Consider the following 9,682-nt stretch of genomic DNA (forward strand, 5'->3'; position numbering starts at 1 on the left):
AAAACCAGCGCAGCATTAAACGATAACGAAACTAGTGAAACGCGAAAGTGTGGGCGGCAATGATTTGAACGGAAATGAAACCTTTCGACCGTCCGCGTCATTGCCAAGGGTAATTTCAATGAGTTCTTTTTCTAAAAATTGAAATCGAATGGGAGAAGTGGCATTTTATTTCGTCTTATAATAGAATACATAGATGTCTTTTGCAACGAATGGTTGAGTACTAGTGACAGAATTTAACTGAGAAGTGCTTTCGTCATCGGGCAAGTACTTGGATGTCCCGGGGCAGTCTCTAACCATCTGCTGCATTTACATCAATTTCTCGATTATTAAGGCTCTGTTGGCAACAATACTGACGCCTCAGAGATTCTCGAGCACTAATATATCACTTTAGCTTGACTTAATATTTGCCTTTAGCGTCCCTTTAACTGCCACCAAGTTGCTCTCTAGTGCTCTATAGTTTGTAGTCAGCACATCTACACTGTGGAGCTCAGGAAAGACCTACTGAGTGGCTGCTGAAGCCAGTTGTCGTACCCGGTGTTTTCACCGTTTTTGTTCAATTCAGGGCTCAGTGGACCGCGGCCTCCTGCGCCGACTGCGAGCAAGGAAGGTACCGACCCGGCCTGCCGGCAGCAAACGGCGCCGATAGGAGTCACGTGACTCTAGCAGTGCACTATAGAACCCATAGAGGAAGGAAATCATAGGAGGGAGCATGCCGCAACGCGATTATCGTCGATGTGGCGGCCCAACGCGTGGTAAAACGTAAGAACGCGCGGTAGGTTTTAGTACGCCCGGTTGATTTCTTTCTTTTTTTTTTTCGATACACATTCGAGACCATTTGAAACTTCTCAAATAAAAAAAAACATGGCTACCACTGCGACACTATCGTTTAATGCCGGAATCAAGTTTCTGGATTGTGGCATCGAATCGCGGTGCTGCGCTACGCGTGTCCGTTCGGCGACCCGCATCAGAGAGAAAGCCCTTCAAGAATGTCGGAAGTTGAAGAAGGCAAATGTTGTAGGCCTCGCCGAAGGTGCGCGGCGTTGCTACACTGCTGAATGCTGTTGCGGAAGGTGTGCGCTGCGCTGCGGTTCGTGTCGCAGTAAATGTATAGTAATGTCTGTTATCATTTCAGAAGCTAAGCATGCATGTCCTTCACTCATAAATGGAGGCTAAAGACTGTTTTGTAAAGTTTGCAGTTCTTGTGTGAGGAGTGAACCTTACGTTCGCCGATACATAAGTTTTAACCGCCTTCGTTGCTTAGTGGCTGTGGTACAGGGCTGCTTAGAACGAGATCACGAAGTAGAATTCCGACCACGACGGCCGCATTTCGACAGAGGCGAAAAGCGAAAGCACCCATGCACTTAGATTTAGGTGCACGTTAAAGAACTCCGAGTGGCCCAAATTATTACGGAGTCCTCCTCTATGTCGTGCCTGATGAGATCATGGTTTTGCCAGTAGGTAAAGCCCCATAATTTTTTGCAATAGTATCCTATGCGTCCCATGAACTGCCACTCTACCACTTGCTCGTGTTCGCAGTACGCAGTGTTCGAAGCAGGGCCAGTGCTTGCGAACATAGCGGAGACCACATCACCCGGCCGTATATGAGTCTCAAAACTCCGAAGCCTGGAACAAGAGTTGTTTGCAGTTGCTGCTGCCTTTATTGGGAGTGCATAAATTGACAACGCACCGCGCTTGACGAGAAAACAGCATAGCACATAGATAGCGATTGCAACTAACCCTTTCTTGCGGGTGTCAGCGTCATCTGGCGCTGCACCGCGCTTTGCCTGCAAGGATGATTCCTCTCCCGGAATGCGATCAATCGCATGCATGCAAACCCTCACGAGTAAGTTGCCACTGACCCAGCGACAATGCAAATCAAAATTCTCGCATAACAGGGCAAAGCGCACAAGGGCAAGGCCTCGGTCAAAAATGTGACGAATACATATAGCTTTTCGCTCACAACGGTCTGTTTACTTCGACTGAAGCATACCTTAGCCTAAATGCGCTGACGTTGGATTGTGAACCTCTCACAACTCGCCCAAAGTGTGGAACACATGCCTTGCAGGAAACGACCGAAGCGAAACAAGCATTCAGAGAATAATCTAACCAGAGATACAGGCAGAGCAGTTGAGCAGCCATGGCGGCCTCCATATGAGCAGCTAGCAGCTGCCGACCGAGCGCGCACCGAATAAAAACTACCGGTAACCAAACGTCTCGGCAAATCCCGAATTTGCGCCGTGATCTCGACGCCAGAGGTGACGTGTTGGGCTACCACTGTAACTTGACAGAGCTTTCGCTTGCCAAGGCAGGCGGTGTGACGCAATGCTCCCTCCTGTATTTTTCCTTCCTGCATGATGAAATCCCTCAATCGGTAAATGTAGCGCCATCCTCGCCGCCCTTCAACGGCCTTCTCCGCTTCGCGCTCGTTTCCCCTGTAACACTCTCATCCCTCGATGGTGACGCCCCCTTGTCCGATGCAGCGTAGCAGACGACGCCGCACGTTAATGCGAGCGGGATGACAGCTTTTCTGTGTGGGGCTTTGTTTTAGCTCCTATTTATTTCATGTCGTGCTGAAATTACACCTTAGAACCTTATTTCAAACTTATTGAGAATAAAAAGCGGTACTAAAATTTTTAGGGGGATCGAACATGTAAAAAAATGTATGTTCCGGAGTCACGACAGGCATAGTGGGCGCACATGTTGGCGTCTCTTTGTACGGGTTTTCGCTAAGTGTGCTTTGTTTATTGTCGCAAATAGCTCTGAAGCACGCTTGCCTCAAAGAGTTCATCAGAAATAGAAGCTACAGTCTTTTTTAAGTACCACCCACTGTAAATGATGAGCTATACAGCTGCGTCGTTAAGGCACAGGAAAGCGATGACTGAAGCTACATAAGTCATTCGGGTACAATGGCTTCAAATAGATGGTTAAAATAAACATTAAAATTTATTACGCTTGCGCTGACTGCGCTCAGGCTGCTAACCTAGGAACATTTTGGGTACAGCTTCAGCTTCGCTGCGCCTAAATCGCGTATAATGAAAGTTTCAATTTGGTCATCCGGAACATGATCCTAAGTATTAAACAAGCAAAAGATGTCCTTCATAAATTAAACTTCACACGGCCCGAAAATTATTCATCGCGAACGTACATTATTGAAAAAAGAAATCAGTACAGATATCGTAAATTTTGATCGAATGAACAGCGTTTCCCACAAAATTTTCAAAGCTAAGAAGAAGTTTGGTTCGACACAGTCGCACTGCTCTATCGCTCCCTAGTGTTTTGAATTTTTTCGACGTTTTGTCAAACAGATTTGTCGAAGACGTCGGACGACTCGCCAAGGTACCTTCCCTACCGGAGGCCGGGGGGGGGGGGGGGGGGGGGGCCTTCGCCTCCCGTCGCTTCGATAGGAGCCTGCAGAAGAGCCCGATCGGGTAGCGGCGAGAGCTCCGTCATGACTACGCCTGACCTGACACCGGGCCAGAGGCCACCGACTGTTACGTTTCGCCTACAACGCGCGGTATAGCCGGCGCGGATGCAACGGACGCCGGGGCTTCGTTCAAAGCGGCGGACATTTTGGCCCGTTCAGCGCCGCCTATACGCCTCCCCGCCAAGCGCGTCCAGGCGTGTTTCAGTGCCACGTGTCTTCGTGTGTGCGTGTGTGTGTGTGTGCCCACGCTTGTCAAAGCGCGGCAGCCGGGGAGAGGAGCTCCCCAAGTGTGAAGCGAGGAGGTCTGATCGGCGCCGGCTCGGCGATGCGTCACTACACTCGTCTCAACATGTCTCTCAGCCTGTCCGTGCCCAGAGTCACGTGGTCTCATCCCGAGACGTTCCTTCTTGCCCTCAACTCCGAGAGTATAAGAGCAGCTGCCCCCGGACGCCGAGAGAGAGGCTCCGATTTCTTCCGTTGAGTTACGTGCTCTCCCGTCTCCCCACTTCGGTCGACCTGACCGCCCGCTCTTTTGCGATATTAGAATAAACAAGTTGTTCTGTTACCAGTCTACTCATGCTTTGCCGGGACCTTCGGATGCTTCCAGTTGTGCCACAGGCCGCCAGGCCAACGCTACCCTTGGGGCTTGCGACCCATTTGCAACAACGGGTGTCAGCGCCGAGATTCCAACAGCTGGTTGCCAGCGGTGAGATCGCGACAACGGAGGCCAGCAGCGAAGATATGCGGTTGACTGTATGCTGAGCAGCACAACGGCCATCCGGGAGCAGTGCAACGAGCCCTGTGTGATGACTGGTTGCCTGCAGCGGAACGACTGCGCTGAATTCTTGGCTGCGAGGTTTGGTGAGTGCGGGACTTTCTTCTTCTGAGTTTTGCCAGGCTTTTGTTAGTGTCAGAAACAGAGCTGGTAATTGTGGTTGTCGTTGCTGCCGGGTTAGTTTGCGGCAAGACAATAGTAGGCAGTAGAGAAAGCAGCATTCAGAGCAGCCATGGATTTGAAGTCGTTGCGCAAACCGAAATTGCTGGAGCTTGCAAGAGAGTTGGGTCTGGATGTCTCAGACAAACTCAGAAAACCAGAACTGCTAAGGGCTATTCTTGAGTTAGAAGCTGAGGATGACGAGCTGTCGGAATGCCTTGAGACCATTGAGGAGAGGGAGACGGCAAAAAGACAGGAGCGCGAACGAAAAGAACAAAAAGAGAAAGAAAAAGAAGAGGGCGACCATGCTTTGGAAATGAAGCGTCTCGAGGCAGAGATGGAACGCGCTCGTAATGGAAGTCAGGCACACGGTGCAGGAGAACGAGTATTGTTCAAAATGACTGACCTGATGCGGCCGTTTAAGCTTGGAGAGGAGATTGGTTTGTTCCTGGTTAACTTTGAGCGAACGTGCGAGAAGCAGGGGTTCTCTCGGGAAACGTGGCCACAGCGCTTGCTCACTTTGTTACCCGGCGAGGCGGCCGACGTAGTCGCTCGCTTGAATAGAGAGGAGGCAGAGGATTTCGACAAAGTGAAGTCGAGTCTGCTAAAAAAGTACAGGCTGTCAGCGAAGGCGTTCCGTCGGAAGTTTCGGGAAAATGAGAAAGGTAAAAGTGAGTCATATACAGAGTTTGCCTACAGGCTTATGTCAAACATGCAGGAGTGGCTCAAAGAAGAGAAAGCGTTTGGTGACCACGAGAAAGTTCTGCAGTGTTTCGGGCTGGAACAGTTTTATAGTCGGTTACCTGAGAACGTGCGGTACTGGGTCTTGGATAGGCCAGACGTTAGTACGGTGGCTAGAGCCGCTGAGCTAGCCGAGGAGTTTGTGACGCGTCGGGCTCGCGGAGCTAAGGACGGTCAAAAGGGTGAATTTGGCTCCAAGTTTGAGAGGCCGAAGTTCACGCCCATGAGAGCAAAGGGGGACACACGTAGTGCGGATGCGAGTGAAAGCAGTCCGACCGAACGTAAGGAGACGGCGGCAGCCGAAGCCGAACGCAGAAAGCGGTTCGAGACGAGGCAAGTGCGCGTGTGTTATACGTGTCAGAAGCCGGGTCACTTTTCGGCGAAGTGTCCAGAAACAAAAACAAAAGTCGTGTTTTTGTCATTATGCAGCACTGACGAGTACATGAAGCTTCTCGAGCCTTACATGCGAGACCTCCTCGTGAACGGGAAAGAGTGCCGAGTGCTTCGCGATTCCGCAGCTACGATGGATGTAGTTCACCCCTCTTACGTAGAACCCGATATGTTCACGGGCGAGTGCGCATGGATCAAGCAAGCAGTGGAAGCTCATAGCGTGTGTCTGCCCGTAGCAAAAGTGCTTATTGAAGGACCTTTCGGAGCACTTGATACGGAGGCCGCAGTGTCATCTATGCTGCCCCCCCAGTACCCGTACCTATTTTCGAACAGGTCCGATCACCTCCTGCGCGAGAAGGGGCTTTTGTTTGGTGAGGCTAGCGTTCAGGCCTTAACCAGATCGAAGGTTCGGGAGCTCGCTGCAAAGGCGGTAGTTGCGGGGCCGACGTTGTCGAACAATGAGAAAGGGTCAGAGGCGCAGCAAGCTGATATTCAGAGCACGCCCGAACTGAATAAAATTGAGCCTGTAGCGTTAAAGGCACCAGATACTGGAGAGGAAATTCCCGATGCGGGAAAGTTAGAAGAGCTATCTGCAGATTTGCTCATCGCGCCTACGTCAGACGGACTTAATAGGTTGCTAAAAGTCAGCCGGTCGGCTTTGATAGCCGAGCAAAAAAAGGATGGCAGCCTAGAAAACATACGCTGCACTGTCAAGGAAGGTATCGCCAAGAAAAATGCTCGTTTTGTGGAAAGAGGTGGTGTCCTGTACCGGAAGTATCTAGACCGCACGGGAGTGGAGTTCGATCAGCTGATCGTGCCTCAGTGCTACCGTCAGGATCTGTTGCGCTTGTCGCATGGGGTTCGTGGTCCGGACACCTAGGAGTTAAGAAAACTAAGGACCGTCTCTTGCAAGAGTACTATTGGCCAGGGTGTTTTCGGGACGCAGACCACTTTGTGAAGACATGTGACACCTGTCAGCGGGTGGGTAAACCAGGGGACAAATCGAGGGCGCCGTTGAAGTTGGTACCTATCATTACGGAGCCTTTTAGACGGCTCGTTATTGATACAGTGGGACCTCTGCCGGTAACAGCCACGGGGTACAGACACATTTTGACTGTGATCTGCCCAGCGACAAAGTTCCCTGAAGCAGTGCCGCTTAAAGAACTCAGCTCAGTTGAGATAGTCAATGCACTACTGTCCATATTTGCGCGAGTTGGTTTTCCTGCGGAAATCCAGTCAGATCAGGGCACGGTGTTTACGAGCGCTTTGACGACAGCCTTTCTCGAAAGGTGCGGGGTAAGGCTGTTACACAGCTCAGTGCAGCACCCCCAGTCGAATTCCGTTGAGAAGCTCCACTCCGTCATGAAGCGCGTGTTGAGAGCATTGTGTTTTGAACATCAAACTGACTGGGAGCTGTGTCTGCCTGGGGTGATGTTTGCATTAAGGACCGCGCCGCATGCGGCTATGGGGTTTTCGCCAGCTGAGCTGGTGTACGGTCGCTCGCTGCGATCTCCGCTTCGCATGCTTCGAGAATCGTGGGAAGGCAAGGGCGACGACCTAGTCGTGGTGGAGTACGTGCTTAAGCTCCTCGAACGCTTAAGAAGGGCACAGGAGTTGTCAGGTGAAGCAATGGCAAAGGCCCAGCAGAGGGCCAAGGTCTATTATGATCGGACAGCCAGGGCCCGTCGTTTTGAGGTGGGCGATGAGGTCATGATATTGCGCACATCGCTAAAGAACAAACTCGACGTGCAGTGGGAGGGCCCAGCACGGATTGTTCAAAAACTGTCGGACGTCAACTACGTGGTCAGTCTGCCAGGAAAACGGAAAGCACAGCAAGTTTACCAGTGTAATCTGCTCAAACCCTATAAGCAACGGGAAGCAGTAGTGTGTATGATGGTAAACGCTCCCGAAGAGCTTCCGGTCGAGCTTCCGGGACTAGGCTCAGTGACGAACAGGAAAGACACCGATCAAGTCATTAGTGACTTAATCAGTAAAGCATCGCTGTCGCCTGAGCAGAAAACCGAACTACACCAGCTCTTACAAGAGTTTCAAGGTCTGTTCTCTGAGAGGCCTGGTAGGACTTCTGTCCTTACTCATGACATAGAACTTACCTCCCCAGAGCCAGTACGATCCAAGGCGTACCGGGTGTCACCCCGCCAGAGCGATATTATGGAGGCTGAGGTAAAGAAAATGCTACAGCTCGGTGTTATTGAGGCGGGTGAGAGTGATTAAACCTCCCCTTTGATTTTAGTTGAGGTACCGGGCAAGGAACCTCGTCCTTGCGTCGACTACCGCAGGCTTAATTCCATCACTAAGGATCAAATTTATCCGATCCCTAACATCGAGGAGCGCCTTGAGAGAGTGAGTAGCGCTCAGTTTATTTCCACCCTAGATCTTGTCAGGGGTTATTGGCAGGTTCCACTTACAGAAGAGGCTAGTAGGTATGCGGCGTTCATTTCACCAATGGGGACATTCCGTCCTAAAGTTTTGAGTTTTGGTTTGAAGAACGCGCCATACTGCTTTTCAAGCCTCATGGATAAAGTGTTGCGGGGACAGCAAGAATTCGCTTTACCGTATCTAGACGACGTAGCGATATTCTCCGCATCCTGGCCTGAGCATATGGCCCACTTGCGGGCAGTGCTAACCCGCCTGCGCGATGCGGGCTTGACAGTCAAGGCTCCCAAGTGCCAGTTAGCACAGGCCGAGGTTGTCTACCTTGGTCACGTGATTGGACGGGGTCGTCGCCGCCCCTCTGAAATAAAGGTGGCCGCTGTGCGAGACTTCTCGCAACCGCGCACGAAGACCGATATTCGGTCGTTTTTAGGTGTCGCCGGCTACTATCAGAGGTACATCCCCAGGTACTCTGATATCGCGGCTCCCCTGACGGATGCTCTAAGAAAGAGAGCCGCAAACAGTCGTCTGGGACGAGACAAAGGAAAGAGCTTTTAGCGCCCTAAAGAGCGCCCTAACAAGCCAGCCTGTGCTACGATCGCCCGACTACACAAAAGGGTTCGTTGTTCAGTGCGATGCTAGTGAGCGAGGCATGGGCGTTGTACTGTGCCAACGGGAAAATGGAGAAGTAGAACACCCCGTCCTGTATGCTAGTCGCAAGCTGACCAGTCGTGAGCAGGCGTACAGCGCCACCGAGAAAGAGTGTGCGTGTATCGTGTGGGCCCTTCAGAAATTGTCATGCTACCTAGCCGGCTCGAGGTTTATCATTGAGACGGATCACTGCCCTCTCCAATGGCTGCAGACCATCTCTCCCAAAAATGGCCGCCTCCTGCGCTGGAGCCTCGCTTTGCAACAATATTCCTTTGAGGTGCGTTACAAAAAGGGGAGTCTCAACGGTAACGCCGATGGCTTAAGTCGAAGCCCCTAACGTAAGAATCAGCCTCAAAGTTATTTGTTACTGATGTTTTTCTTCCTGAGGCAGGATTTTTAACATATTGCTTTTGTGTAGTGTTTCAAAGTGATGATGTGCTTTCTAGTGCAATTTTCCGATTTGTGGACGCTTTCTGAGTGCTGCTAGACTACTGTAAGGAACTAGGCAGTAGTATAAAAGGGGAAAGAGCCTGGCATGGCTTAGTGAGGGTTGTGCCGTGCTTGCTGACTGAGCGGCTGAGTTTCGGCGCATTTCTAACGCTTGCTGGGAACGAGAACAAAAATGGCAACTCTCCCGAAGTCACTTTGCAGTGTCCTGTGTGAACCTGAACGTGAGAACGAGGCCTTCTCTGTGCGCTGCGCTCAAGAAACGCCAAAGGACGCCCGACTTCGGTTATGAGCATCATCGAGCGACATCCCTCCGGACAGCGGATGCAGTCCCCTGACCATCGGGATCTCCTTCCCCTGGCGGGGCGGTCTGTTACGTTTCGCCTACAACGCGCGGTATAGCCGGCGCGGATGCAACGGACGCCGGGGCTTCGTTCAAAGCGGCGGACATTTTGGCCCGTTCAGCGCCGCCGATACGCCTCCCCGCCAAGCGCGTCCAGGCGTGTTTCAGTGCCACGTGTCTTCGTGTGTGCGTGTGTGTGTGTGTGCCCACGCTTGTCAAAGCGCGGCAGCCGGGGAGAGGAGCTCCCCAAGTGTGAAGCGAGGAGGTCTGATCGGCGCCGGCTCGGCGATGCGTCACTACACTCGTCTCAACATGTCTCTCAGCCTGTCCGTGCCCAGAGTCACGTGGTCTCATCCCGAGA

Source organism: Dermacentor andersoni, chromosome 3, assembly GCF_023375885.2.
Source record: "Dermacentor andersoni chromosome 3, qqDerAnde1_hic_scaffold, whole genome shotgun sequence".
In the NCBI taxonomy this organism is placed as follows: domain Eukaryota; kingdom Metazoa; phylum Arthropoda; class Arachnida; order Ixodida; family Ixodidae; genus Dermacentor; species Dermacentor andersoni.